At 32.1% G+C, this 14,785-nt stretch overlaps 1 protein-coding gene across 7 annotated transcripts in view; it reads left to right on the top strand.

Annotated features, from left to right (window-relative positions):
- Window positions 1–12,911: 12,911 nt before the first annotated feature.
- Window positions 12,912–14,785, top strand: part of LOC108693236 (rho GTPase-activating protein 21) — a 42,185-nt gene continuing 40,311 nt past the window's right edge. For 6 of the 7 annotated variants that reach the window (XM_018202073.1, XM_018202077.1, XM_018202074.1 and 3 more), the window contains exon 1: window positions 12,912–13,541. The gene's annotated coding sequence lies outside the window, so the exon portion shown is untranslated. Of the gene's footprint in view, window positions 13,542–14,105; window positions 14,206–14,785 lie in introns of those variants that run through there. The other variant, XM_018202072.1, reaches the window with a different exon arrangement.

Raw genomic sequence — 14,785 nt, 5'->3', positions numbered from 1 at the left:
TATATATATAATAAAAATAATAGGAATTATAAAAGCTAAGATCCCAGACAGCAGGAGATCGATTTTCTTCAGCTTTCAACGTCGACAACAGCTCATTTCCTTTGAATTGTGCATGCAATTTACGCAAACTTATAAGGATTTTATCATTTTTGTTTGCAAAACAACCTAAACGTTGTTATGCTATGCAATAATTTGTTCACTACTAATTGCAACAACTACAGAAGTAACTATGAATGAGTCCGTAATAACGTAGGACGTGAATAGATATTCTAACTTAAGCAACTCCTGTTGCTTAAATAGTAAGTACATTTCCCAACGTTGATTGGTATCACCGACAAGACACTATTAAAGACTGTCATTCATTCGGAAGTTCGCATTTCTCTCTCTCTCTCTCTCTCTCTCTCTCTCTCTCTCTCTTTCTCTCTTTCTCCCTTGTTAAATGTTAAAACTAAAAATTTTTGTAATTAATTAGTTTCGTAGATATATAAAATTGTATAAATAATACTCGATTTTTATTAAAAACTGTGATTTTAATGTCATCCGGGTTTGATTATCGATAGAAATGATAATTTTATTGTAAAGAAAAAAATTGTAATTTTGTGACAATACATAAGAAATAAAAATTACAAGTATGCATACTTATTTATAGAGCATTTATATAATAAAAAAATCATGAATTTAAAAATATATTAACTAAATATTTATGTTAGTAATTTGGCAAATTTATATCAGTTATTGATAATGTCAGCGTTCTTCAGTTATCTCCGAACCTTTTTTATGAAGACGAAAATTCCCTATAGGCACATAATATTATTAATATTAAATAATATTTTAAGCATATTTTTAGAATATTTAATTACATTAAATATTTAATTACATTAAATTACATTTAATATTACGCCTATAAGGAATTTTTGTCCTCACAAAAAGAACCCGGAAGTAAATTACATTTAATATTCTAAGAAGAATATACTTAAAATATTAAATAATATTACGCGACTATAAGATTTGTCTAGGATTGACGATCTTTAATAGTATCTCGTCGATGTTTGTATTCACACAAGAAAGTCGCATTCATATTTGAACCATTCATATATAATATTACAAAAATAATAGATTTCTTTTTAGTACACCTAATATTTATAGTTAACCGCACTTAGCCTAATTAACCTTATCTAACGGTCTGGAACCTGCCTTTTACCCTTATTCTTGTCAATGCATGGATACACCGCTGAATTTCAGTGCTACTACGTTGTACATTGAGCCTCTAAAAAGAAAAGCGTCTCTAGGAACGTATTAGCCTTAGTCTGCCTTGCAGACTCTTGTTCTTGTCAGTTGTGTGATATGTTACAGTAAGAAAGACAGTCAATCAATCGATAGTACTAAAGTATTCATTACATTTAATCAGTCGAACCAAACTTCTAAACTATCATATGTATGTTTCCATTCATTGGAATGGATGGATTCAAGATCCTTCAGACATTAACATCTGCATTCAGCAGAACACAACAGTTTGGCAACTATTTTATGATTATCTGTTGAGATAGGATTATTCCTTTAAAAGTATAATCCAATTAGCGCGAAGAAAACTTCCAATAGTTGCAAAATAAAAATTCTGCTGAACACAACCATTGTCACGGTCCGTGATATGAAGACTCTGTAGAATGTTAATTCCCAGACATTGTATTATATGAACTGAAGATATTAATTTTCAGGCGTTATCACATGATATTAAAGAATATGACATTTATATGTGCGCGTATGATAGAGATTACGTTAACGTATGTTATTCTTGAGACAAATGGATGATTAAGTGATCATACAAACTTCAAATACTATCAAGTATATTATGAAACCAGAATAAACTGAACATTCTCGCAAAATCATAGTGTGCATATGAATAATACTCACAGGATATAAGACAATCAGTGATAAACTTACGAAAAAATATAAGTGAAACTTTATGGAAGGTTGATTGATCGATATAAATCGTGAATACACAAAGTATCATCTGTATAATCTTTATTCTTTTCTTTATCTGCTGTAAATATGATAGAAATATATCATGCAAGAGTCATATTACGAAATGAATTCTACTCATCACAAAAATAATATTGAGAAGAATTTATTATTATCTAGTGATGATAATTTATCAAAAAAAAATCGTAAATTATTTCAAGAAAAAAGAGATTGAAGAATTGAAATATTGGTTACGCAAAGAGAGAAAGAGAGAGAGAGAGAGAGAGAGAGAGAGAGAGAGAGAGAGAGCCATGTGATGCAACTAAATTTTTCTGTTTAATTTATAATAAATCTTTCTTGTACACTAAAAAGCGAATCTATTCTCATGCAATTAGTAAACTACATATAGATAGATGTAAATGTAGTTCTATTGAAATAAGCAAATCAAATGAAGATTTTAAATTTCAAATTAGTAAATCGTTTTTGATACTTGAAGAGCATAGAAAAGAAATGGAGATCAGATATGCTGCATATTCACCGATCACAATATTTCTTATAGACATTCGCCCAAGATACTTAATTTATTTCAATATGCAGAAGGCCCTAACGTATTAAAAACTTTACGCATGGGCAGAACAAAATGCACAAAAATTATTACGAACATTTTATGCCCAATCGAAACGAAATATCTTAATAAAATTCAGAATACCAAATTTACAGTATTTATTGGCTTCACTTCTGACATTTATAAAGGTAATATATGGGTGATTTTTCAAGTTCGTTACGTTGATTCAGAAATACTAGATGTATTCACAATTAATCGAATTAATATGTATTGATATCAAAGATTTCAGCGCAGATAAGTTATTTGAGAGACTTAGAAATAAAATATTGGAATTAAATATTCCATTTTCAAATATTGTTGCATTGTTATGCAACAACGCGTCTGTCATGACAGAGAATCATTTGTTATTTAAAAAGAAATTTAAAAAATTATGTGATTTAATGACGTTTCTATGTTCTTGTCATTCTGTTGCATTAGTAACGCATAATGCGTGCGATAAAATATCCACATTTTGCGAAATATTTATTTATTTTTATTTATATAAATGACCGCTCAAAACATTTGTCTATATTTAAGGAATTTTGTAAATGTTTCTAAGGAAGTCATAAAACGAGTCATAAAATATTAAAATATGAACCGATGTAAACCTGGCACTCAACTTTATCAAAAATAAAAATTAATACTGCAGGCCGTTTGTACTTCGTTTGTACTTGTTTGTCGATCATTATTTCGTTTGTATCTCAAACAGTTAATCAAAAAGTGAAAAATAAAAAATGGCCAGCGCGCAACTTTAAGATTTTTAAATTTCATTTATGCCATTCGAAAGAAAATCATTTGTACCTGTTTGTACCTCTCTTACTTTCGTTTGTACCTCAAAGGATTCGGAGATACAGCGCGTTTCAGTTTTTGCGCAACCCCTATATAGCAAACTTTAAAGCCAATTTTAAAGATATCGAAATGGGACCAACGGCATTCGAAAGAGAATCGTTTGTACCTCTCTTACTTTCGTTTGTATCTCCAAGGGTTCGGAGATACAGCGATTTCAAAATTTCGGAAATGCGCCAAGAGGGGAAGTCGGCCATTTTAAAAGATATCTCTCTTACTTTTGTTTGTATTGCATAGTTTTTGGAATGAAGATATTTGTTTTTTATTCCACATAAAATAATTTGACAGATGATCATATATCGTTTCTTGTATATGATCATTCCTTCAAAAGCTGTAAATTGCATTTACCATTTTAATTTACGAAGTGTAATGATGTGATTTACATTATGAATTTTCTGGTCATTGCTCTAAAAACTTGTATTCTGCCGCCGGTATTAGCATTATCCGAGATGTACCACAGGGAGATTATGCGGTCGGATTTACACCTCATGTATAATTGTGTTTATGTTATGTGCATGTGAGTAAATGAGTAAATGAGTGAGTGAGTGAGTGAGTGAATGAGTGAGTGAGTGAATGAGTGAGTGAGTGAGTGAGTGAGTGAGTGAGTGAGTGAGTGAGTGAGTGAGTGAGTGAGGGAATGAATGAGTGTGTGTGTGTGTGTGTGTGTGTGTGTGTGTGTGTGTGTGTGTGTGCGCGTGTGTGTGTGAGTATGTGCGTGTGGGTGGGTGGTATGTTATGTTTTTATTTAAAGACTAAATGTATACATATATTTATCCATCTATGCATATATTTATACATTTCCACTCCTGGATGTCGGCCTCTTCCAACCATTTCCATTATATATAGTCTTTTTATTATTGGAATTGTTAAATCTCAAATATTTAATGCTCTACAAAAAATAATATTTAATATATATGTACTCGAACGTGGAGTGGGCCTTGCTACTCGATGCGATTGACTTGTGATCAGTAGATTCAATTTTACTTGCACCCAACATACGCGATTTATCGCGTTTAAAGATAAACGACTCGAACATGATTCCATCTGATGATTGAGAGATTTTTGATCATCAGCGCCGTTCGGATTCGGCGTTAAACTGTAGGTCCCATCAATGAATATAATATCAATGAATATAAATACAATGGCTAATACGCATGGCATTTTAATGCCAAAAGCTTTCCTTCCAAATCCAAAAGACTATGTATTAGGTGTGGGAAAAAGTTTGAGGTGTTACATCTAACGGGAAAAACGCCACGAACTTTTTCCCACATCTAATGGAAATGGTTGGAAGAGGCTGACGTCCAGGAGTGGATGGAAATGTATAAATATATGTACACACACACACACACACACACACACACACACACACACACACACACACACACACACACACACACACACACACACACACACACTCACTCACACTCACACTCACTCACTCACTCACTCACTCACTCACTCACTCACTCACTCACTCACTCACTCATTCAATCACTCACTCACTCACTCACTCACTCACTCACTCACTCATTCAATCACTCACTCACTCACTCACTCACCCGCACATATTTTGACATAAACACAATTATACATGAGGTGTAAGTCTGATCGCGTAACCTCCCCGTGGTATATTTCGGATATGCTAATACAGGCGGTAGAATGCAAGTTTTTAGAGCAATGACCAGAAAATTCATAAATCACATCGTCACACTTCGTAAATTAAAATGGTAAATGCAATTTACAACTTTTGAAAGAACGATCATATACAAGAAACGATATATGACCGTCTATCAAATTATTCTATGTGAAATAAAAAACAAATATCTTCATTCCGAAAACTATGTGATACAAACAAAAGTAAAAGAAATATCTTTAAAAATGACCGGCTTCGCTTCTTGGCGCATTTCCGAAATTTTGAAATCGCTGGATCTCCGAACCTTTTGAGATACAAACGAAAGTAAGAGAGGAACAACAGGTACAAACGATTTTCTTTTGAATGCCGTTGGTCCCATTTCGATATCTTTAAAAATGACCGACTTCCCCTCTTGACGCATTTCCGAAATTTTGAAATCTGAAATTTTGTATCTCCGAACCCTTGGAGATACAAACGAAAGTAAGAGAGGTACAAACGGGTGCAAACGATTCTCTTTCGAATGTCGTTGGTCCCATTTCGATATCTTTACAATTGGCTAAATTTGCTATATAGGAGTTGCGCAAAAACTGAAACGCGCTGTATCTCCGAACCCTTTGAGGTACAAACGAAAGTAAGAGAGATACAAACGGGTACAAACGATTCTCTTTCGAATGGCATAAATGAAATTAAAAAATCTTAAAGTTGCGCGCTGGCCATTTTTCACTTTTTATTTAACTGTTTGAGGTACAAACGAAATAATGATCGGTACAAACAAGTACAAACGAAGTACGGCCTGCGGTATTAATTTTTATTTTTGATAAAATTGAGCGCCAGGTTCACATCGGTAAAATATGATACACATTGGATTTCTCACTATATATATGTAGAAAAATTTTTGGAATATTGCGATATAATTAAAAATTTTCTAGAAACTGTGAGAACACGGTCTGCAAATAATTTATTATTTACAATGTGCATGGTAGAAACAAAAGCTTATTTTCTTTTTTAAAATATGTTTTAAATTTTTTTAATGCATTTAATACATTTTTTCAAACGCAAATTTATTTATTGTAATCGAAATCTTTAAGTCTTCTTCAACAAAACTTTTTTGTCAAAACTTTTTAAAGAATGAGCATTTAACACCTTTATTAACAGATGTAGACTTCTCTTTAAAGGAGAATCAAAAAATTCTTAATACAATTTTTTTAGGATCAAAATGTGAGGAATACCTTAATAAATTAATGAGGGCACGAAAATAGTTATGACTGTTCGACAGAATTGTTTGATGTTTTATGTAACTACTGCATAAGAAATTCATAAAAGGTTAAAAAATATATTTTTATCCAAATTACAGGTTTTTAAAAATTTATTTGAGACTGATATAGAAACATCGTTCAATGATGTTTTCTTCATAATTAAAACTATTGGTGATTTTGATGAAGATGCTTTAAAAAAAGAATGGATTTCATTAGCATTAGAGTTTACAATAGAGGAAAAATGACTCCTTTCTTTATTAAGTTTTAATAATATGTGGAAAGAAATTTTGCAATTTTCGGCACCCAAATAATATTGTTAAATATTTATTTTTAACAAATGTTTTGAATGCTATTCGATCATTTCCAAATTCAAATGTCGATATAGAAAAAACATTTTCTCTGTTAAGTTCTACACTGAGAAAACGTCCCATCATTTTATCGATTTTGATTAATGCCATTTGTTTTTAAGTCATCGTTAAATGCGAAAGGAGAAACTTCCTTAAATATGACAATTGAGAAAGAACATGTCTCTTCTGTCGACGAACGATTTATATGCTTGTAGAGATAAAAAACGTATAACATAAAATCATAATAAATTCAAGATAACATTAAAGATGTTTTATACATATTTTCAAAACGATAACAAAATTATGAAAAAATTACAGATTATTTTAAAACGTGTCTAAAAATAATATAACAAATTTGGTGACGGTTTACTATCTAGATCATAAGTTATTTTAATAAATAGTAGTATTTCTTTAAATTTATGATCTAATAAAAATATGGAAATATGTTATAAAATAAATCATAAAATCTCAATTTTTTAATATTTTAATATAATTTAATTTTTTAATATAAGTACATTATATACATTATTCAAGAAATTATTTTATCTAGAGTTACATTGCGATGCATGATCTAATTGTCCAGTAAATAAACTAAATATTTTTTTGTTCTATATCTTTGTAACTTTGTAAAATTAGTGAATCGCAATAAAAAATTTTGCATAAATTATTTTAAATATTTAAAGTACTTATAAAAGAAAAATGTAAATTTTTTAATCATTTTTAAAAATTAAAAAAAAATAAATTTTCATTAATAACAAATAAAATAAATAAACTACAAAAATACGTTGTTAAACAAAAATATGATCTTATGTACATATGCAACTTTTATATGTGTATAGATTATTTGAAGTGTAAATATTAAACATGCTTCCAAATTTAATTTTCTTTGTAGGGACTGTATGTGTGATACATTCTTAAGTAGAAATCATTTTATAAAAATCATAATGATTTTTATCAAATGACTTCTATTTGATATTATCATTTGATACACTTTATTATGATTTTATTATGATTTTAAATTCTTGATATGAAAATGATTTTTAAATAATTTTTTAATCATAAAATGTGGAACTACAAAAAATGTATATAGGAAAATAAATCGCGATTACATCAAAATTATATCAAATAATGTCAAAATAATAAGGTCTAATTAATAACGTCTAATTAATAACGTCTAATTATGATCAAAATGTGAGTATATTTTTCTTTTGACATCATTTTGATAGGGAAGATCCCGTTTGCCCCAATCTTGATTGCATCACTTATATCAACTGAAGTCTAATAATTTTTCACTGCTTTACCAATGAGAATATTTTATTTTTAATTAGCCAATTAGCGATGCATGTGTGTGATATGCAATGTATACAATCGGAGTCTTCCCATTTTGATATTATCGTGATGCATTCAGCAAAACATTTATTTTGCGATTATTAAAAGTTTTCTTTGCTGAGATAAAACATTTATTTCTTTAGATCTAAAAGTATAATCCTTAGCAAAGAAAACTTCTAACAAATGTAAAATAAACATTTTCTTGAATGTGGCTATTATGCCTAGCAAACAAAAATGGATTGAAATGGATTCAGATTTTCAGAAATTGATTCACAAATGTTAAAATGAATGCTTTTCAATCCAGAATGCATTTTTATTCATTTAAGAATTGCATGGAGTCTTATCTTTATGCCTTTCAATCTAAAAATAATATTAGCTTTTTCAAAATACACACATTGTAAATACTATTCAATTTAAAATTTTGAATAGGAAATGTAGTTTTTCAATCCAATTGCATCCAATTGAATCTAATTAAATTGAATCCAATTAAATCCAAAAAAAGTATTCGCTATTTAAAATACGTATTCTGATAGAAAAAAATTTTAATCCATTTAATGTTTTACCTGAAATTTACATAATATATTTGTCAAAGAATAAAAAAGAAAGCAATATAATTGAATGTTACATACTATTTATATAATTGTATCTTAAGAATTTTACAATGCTGTGTACAATGTAAAATAAATCTTCATCAATAAATGTCATTAAAATGCATAAATGTATCACTAAAATTTTATAATAAACTTTGATGTTGACAAATAAAAAAAAAATATCTAAATTATGTAATTCGAGTTTGCTAGATAATTCTCAGTGTACTACATGCATTCATATAGTTGATACGTAGCAAATCTTATAAAGATATTTCGATGTATCGCATTTTATCGTAAAGATTTCGTCGGAATTCGGGCTTTATTTTTTCTTTATTCTTGAAGAAAAATTTTCGAATCTAAAAGAGAAAAAAATAATTGTAAATACAAAAATTAGGATCTTTTTCATCAATTTCAATTGCGACGCTAATTAATGGTCGACTCAATCATTACGATTGCCAACATGAGGACTATGAAGAATAGAAACCAGCTGCAGGATTCTTTAAACTCTGTTTTATCGACAATTGTCGCTATCGTTAAGCGTGATCTGCAATAAGTTTCAAACACCGTCGCCAGTCGCAATTAAGACACTATAAAGCCCATTCTACAATGGGCAATAGCAGTAGTTGATTAAGGAGTAAGCATAGAAATCGACCAATCATAATTGATTATTTTTCTCACATTCACTCCTTAATTCATATTGCTACTATCCATTGTAGATCATGCATTAAACGTGAGTTTTTGCATATCCGCCATTTTTACTCCTTTCCTCATTCCTTGCTTTGTTCCCACTCCGTCGCTGAGCTGAGAAGGTTATGATCGTTACGGGTTATAGGTTATAACTTTTAAACTGTTGGAAAACTTGTAGCTTTGTATTTATATATTTCCGCACTTCGAAATTTTACTAATAAGACTAAGAGATGAAAAGAAAGATATAAAAAAATTGAAATATATATTAATGAAGGCAAAAAAATTTATAAAATGCCTTGTTATGTTATGGTATGCCTTGTATGCGGTAAACTGTATCAATAGATCAGAAAAAAGTATTCGATTATTTAAATTTCCTGCGGATAATATTCGTTGACAACTTGCTGTATTGCTATAAAATAAATACATGACTTGTGAATAAACATCACCTTTCTTCGCAGATGAGAAATTTCAATCCTTTTCTTCAAATTGACATATTTGGCATCTTATAGAAATAACCTGAATATTAGATACTCTTCAGGTCCTGCACTAATATTACGATAGATATTCAATTGAGTTTGAGAAAAATGGAATGAAAAGAGTATAACAATAAAATCAATTTCAAGCAGCAAATATAAATCATAAACTGTAATGATCATAACTCGTTACAGCTTAGTGATGAATCCGGACAGAACAAGGAACGGAAAAGGAATAAAAATAGTGGAATACCTACGTTTCTAGTACTCTAGTCGCAATGCTTCGCAATAACCAATTAGAAGCATTAATAGTAATTACTAATTAGTGATGTTCCCTATTAGGGAGTTTTGTAGTACCGTGTATTCAAATACGGTAAAAGCTAAAGTTATATTATTTAATCAAAAGTCGAACTGCGCATGCGCATGGTATTGCGAAACTCCTTACTATTAAAGGTGCTTTTACATGGCAACGTCAAGCGTCAGAACATGCGCAATAATATGTTTAATAATTTATTGAAATTGAATTTAATGTACAGCCGATCATAGAAAAGTCGCAATACGTTTTTTTTTTCGGTGGGTTTCGGAATGCAGCTGAGGCCCAATTACACTGACATTACTTTAATTTTAAGTGAGGCTTAAAACTCTGTCTTTTTTTTCGGTTTTAAAACGAGATAGAGAGAGTTTGAAGTTTCGCTCAAAATCAAAGTAACATTGGTGCAAACAGATCTTACTCATCAAGCGATTTATGAAATCACAAATAAGAAGCTTGATGAGTAAGCTGCATTCCGAATCTATCGAAAAAAAAGTATTGCAATCTTTCTGTGACTGGCTGTACGAGATACACTAATAATAGTGGAATCTTGTAGTTTATACTATATAATGTGAAATATAAATATAAATTTTCATCATTATATGTTAAAATAGTAGTGTATATCATAATCCCCCATAATTTACATTTTGCGTCAAGAAGCTATGTGCAGAAGATTATTACGCAAGAATCTGGAGATTCAACAAACACTTCTGTGCAATATAATCTGCAATATAATCTGCGCAGATGTTTGATGCTTGATGCTTGCTCCCATTGACCTATATATATAATGGCTGCGTTCAACAGAATACAACAGTTTTGCATTTTATGATTTTCTGCTGAGATAGCATTCCTCTTGATCTAAAAACATAATCCAATCAGTGCGAAGAAAACTTTTAACAGTTGCAAAATAAACGTTTTGCTAAACGTAGCCATTGAAATGGACATCGAAGAAAATTCGTGATATCATCCATTGGACGATATTTGAACGAATTAGAAGCGTTCGCGCGTGCTGCAATCGATCGATGTACTATTGATGATGGAAATCTATATGCACATATGAATGGTATGTAAACAAAAATAATGTTCAATTTTATTAGTACATTCAATTAAATAACATTAATAACACTTTTCATATTCTATATCGTTAACACATATGCAGGAATTGATACATTTAATACAAAAATTCTTACCTATGAAATGAAATACCCTTTCTACTTCTCTGTCCACATCCAGGCATACAGCATTTCATGTTGATGCTTTGCACATTTTCAGTCATGCGATTTTATAATCTTTCAAATACAACCCCACACACGATAATCTTGCTAACATATGCGTTTCACTAAAGAACACTAAACGTAAGTGCGCATGAGCACCTGAAAGCTTCTGATTCGCTCTTATACCAAATCTTGATCAAATTAAAATGGCGCTAATCAATTGGTACCACGATTTTCTATGCTTCATAGCGGTGCTCATTCCAATGTATATAGTTCAGTGTTTGCTCTACAATATATTTTTAAGCCTTAAGCCATAAGAAATGGACGAATCACAATCAATTATTCCCTTTGCATTCGAGAATTGATCAATTTCTTACGGCTTAAGGCTTAAGGCTTAAAACCTATTGTAAATCCGAACTAAGGCCGGAATCAGATTATGATTGAAGATTATGATTAAAGATTGAAATTTCACCAATAAGAACAAAGAAATTTTGGTTCCTTTTATTCTAATTGATCAAACTTCAATCTTCAATCTCATTCTTCAATGCGTAGTCTGATTCCAGCCTAATAGCACCTTTAAAGACGGCTCTGGATAAATTTTGGTGTAAAAAATGAATTTCCGTAAAACTGGTCGTCTTTAAGTTCGGATATATTAGGTAAAAGTTCATGGCGTTTTTCCCATTAGATGGCATTAAAAAAATACTACGAACTTTTTTCCACACCTAATACTAGATGTTTTAAGCCTTAAGCTGTAAAAAATTAACCGATTACAGTAATCGAATGTGAGGAGAATAAATGATTGTGATTCGTCCATTTCTTATGACTTAGGATTTAAAGATCTATTGTAAATCCGAGCTAAGGAAATGAACATAGAGAAAAGTTTCTCTAGGAATCAATAACTGTGTTCAGCAAAAATTTTGAAATTTTATATATGATTCTTTAAAGGCCACTTTCACCAAGCTCCGATTAACTTAATAAGCCTAGTAACTTTGCAGGATTCCAACTGAAACTAATGTCGGAGAAAAAATGCAAAGAGAGAAGTTATAAATATAGATTTGTAATGGTTTAAACACAATAGGCACAAGCAACAAGGAATAACGAGCTGTTCAGAGCTGGAGTGTAAATTCGATATTATATCTCAGAGCTTTAATTGGATGGCTCGTTATTCCTTATTTCCTATGCCTATTGCGTTTAAGCCTTAATACTAACTTATGTAGCAAGGTTTCTCTCTAGTAACTGTTTGTTAATAACCTATTTTTGTATTCAATATGTAAAATTACAGTTAATTATAATTAGTGAAAATGTTTAACTCTTCAGTTCACATTTTTTCTTCGACATCAGCTTCAGTTGGAATCCTGCAAAGTTACTAGGCTCATTAAGTTAATCGGAGTTTGGTGAAAGTGGCCCTAATATGATTAATTTATACATTTATATCCAGTATGAAACTAATGGCAAGACTAATTACATCAAATAATTTTACAATATAATAGCTACAAAGCTGCTTTTTCTACTGAACGCAACCAATAGGAACACTAGTTATAGGGAAACTTACTGGGAACTTGGAAGCGGGATGAATAGCGGGTATTTGTGTTGGGGGAACGACTCAACGACGTTCTCGGCTGCGCCGCGCAGCGCAACGCGTCGCGCATTCGGATTCCGATTTCTGAGTTCGGAGACTTCGGAATAATCAAGCCATCGAAGGGAGTCCAGTCTGGTCATGTTATTAACGCGGTCATTTCATACGTCATCGTTAATAAATCACAGTGCCGAGAAGTCGCGCGTTTCGCGTAACGCAGTTTTCTCCACGACGACGGTCGACGTAGCCGTCCTTCCGGGATACGAGGGATTGCGTGTAGAGCCAGGGAGAAGCGGTTAGCTTAGCTACGTCATGTGCGTCTTTCGGGTCTCTCTAGTGTCACAGAATTGAGGACTCCCTCTTCCCTCGGTTGTCCCCTCTCTCCTCCCCTCTCCAACCCCACTCTCTCCTCTCCCCCCTACTCGTGTCGAAGTGCTTCGACGGAGGAGCGAGAGAAAGACAGAGAAAAGAGAAAAAGAGAAGCGGAACGACAAGAAGAGCAGGAAGAAGCCACGCTATAATGCATCCCGGAACGGCGGCCCGTCGCCGATGCGTCGTTGAACGCTGTCGGACGTTTCTCCGGTTGCGCGAGGCTACGTCGTCAGTCTCTCAACGCAACATCGTCGGACGCGGATGAGAAGAGGCGCCCCGCGTCTTCGTGGGCCAGCGGAGGCGCTGCGAACAACTGCGATTAGCGCGTGATATACTCTGCGCGAGGTAAGTACTAAGTACGTTACACGCAAGAAAGAAACCTGGCTTGGTGAGCGTATCTCGCACACAATTCTCTTCTCGCTTCAGGGGCCTCAGGGGCCTCGGCCCTCTACTGCTTCCTCGCTTTCTGTCCCATCCGCACGGAGCATTAATCCTTCACGGATTTTCTCGCGCGTCCGTTGCATTCGTACCGGTGCAATGTGTATTCTGTTTTCGCGAACTTATGTTCGCTTAATCCACATTTACATTACATATTCATTTGGAAATCAAGTCTACAATGAATTGGTAATCTGTAGTTAGTCTAAAGAATAATCGGCGAGTCGGGTGAATCGGTAGAATTGGTTAGCAGCCAAGAGGCTTCTGAGGCTACCGACTCATTGTAGACTCGAACTTTGAGATCGAGATTACGAATTGAAGATTAGAATTCGATCAGTCAAATAATTTTAATTCGTTTTGTTCTAATTGGCTGAATTCTAATTTTTAATCCATATGCGTAACATAACATGAGTTTTAGCGCGTCTTGCTTCGAATTGAAGACTCCTTGCTCCAAAATGCCGTCGAGATCCAGATCCCAATCTATACTCCGTTTTCCATCGTCAACAACATGAAGAGAAAGAGTCCTTGTTCTCAATAATTTTCCAAGGAACACAACTCTTATAACTCCCAACAGGTAATTTTGTTATTGAAAGAGACGCGCGTTTAACATTTTGCAAATTTAAAAAATAAGATAGTCGGACAAGGAACTTTTCTCCTAGGAAAAATAATTTGTACGCTCTAAATATATCGCTCGCGCGGTATAGATTTATAATTTTATATTAACACCAACATGATGTGGATTTTAAAATAACACGGATTTTAAATCCATATTATGATGGTGTTGATATAAATATGAGGGATTTGTAAATCTACATTATACTGATATAAACACTAGGAGTTACAAAGCCATTCCATGTTGATCATGTTGTGGTTTAGATAATATTAATTCTTACACAGTAAGAATGAAATAGATATCTCATGATTAAATACTTTTTAAAGTATATTATCGGTACACTCATGTTGAAATCTTGTCCAAATATCTTCCTTAATTTGTACATGGAAAAAATTATTAAAAAAAAATCAATTTTAATCATTTTTAATAATTAGGTAACTAGTTAATAGCAATCTAATTGAAAATAATATAGCGAATTCGATCACTTGCACTGAATTAGATTAATGCATACTAAAAACTGCTATACATGAAACTAGCAAAG

This window comes from Atta colombica, unplaced genomic scaffold, assembly GCF_001594045.1.
Source record: "Atta colombica isolate Treedump-2 unplaced genomic scaffold, Acol1.0 scaffold89, whole genome shotgun sequence".
Classification (NCBI taxonomy): Eukaryota; Metazoa; Arthropoda; class Insecta; order Hymenoptera; family Formicidae; genus Atta; species Atta colombica.
The sequence above is the reverse complement of the archived record's forward strand: the minus strand, read 5'-3'. Positions and strand labels throughout refer to the sequence as shown.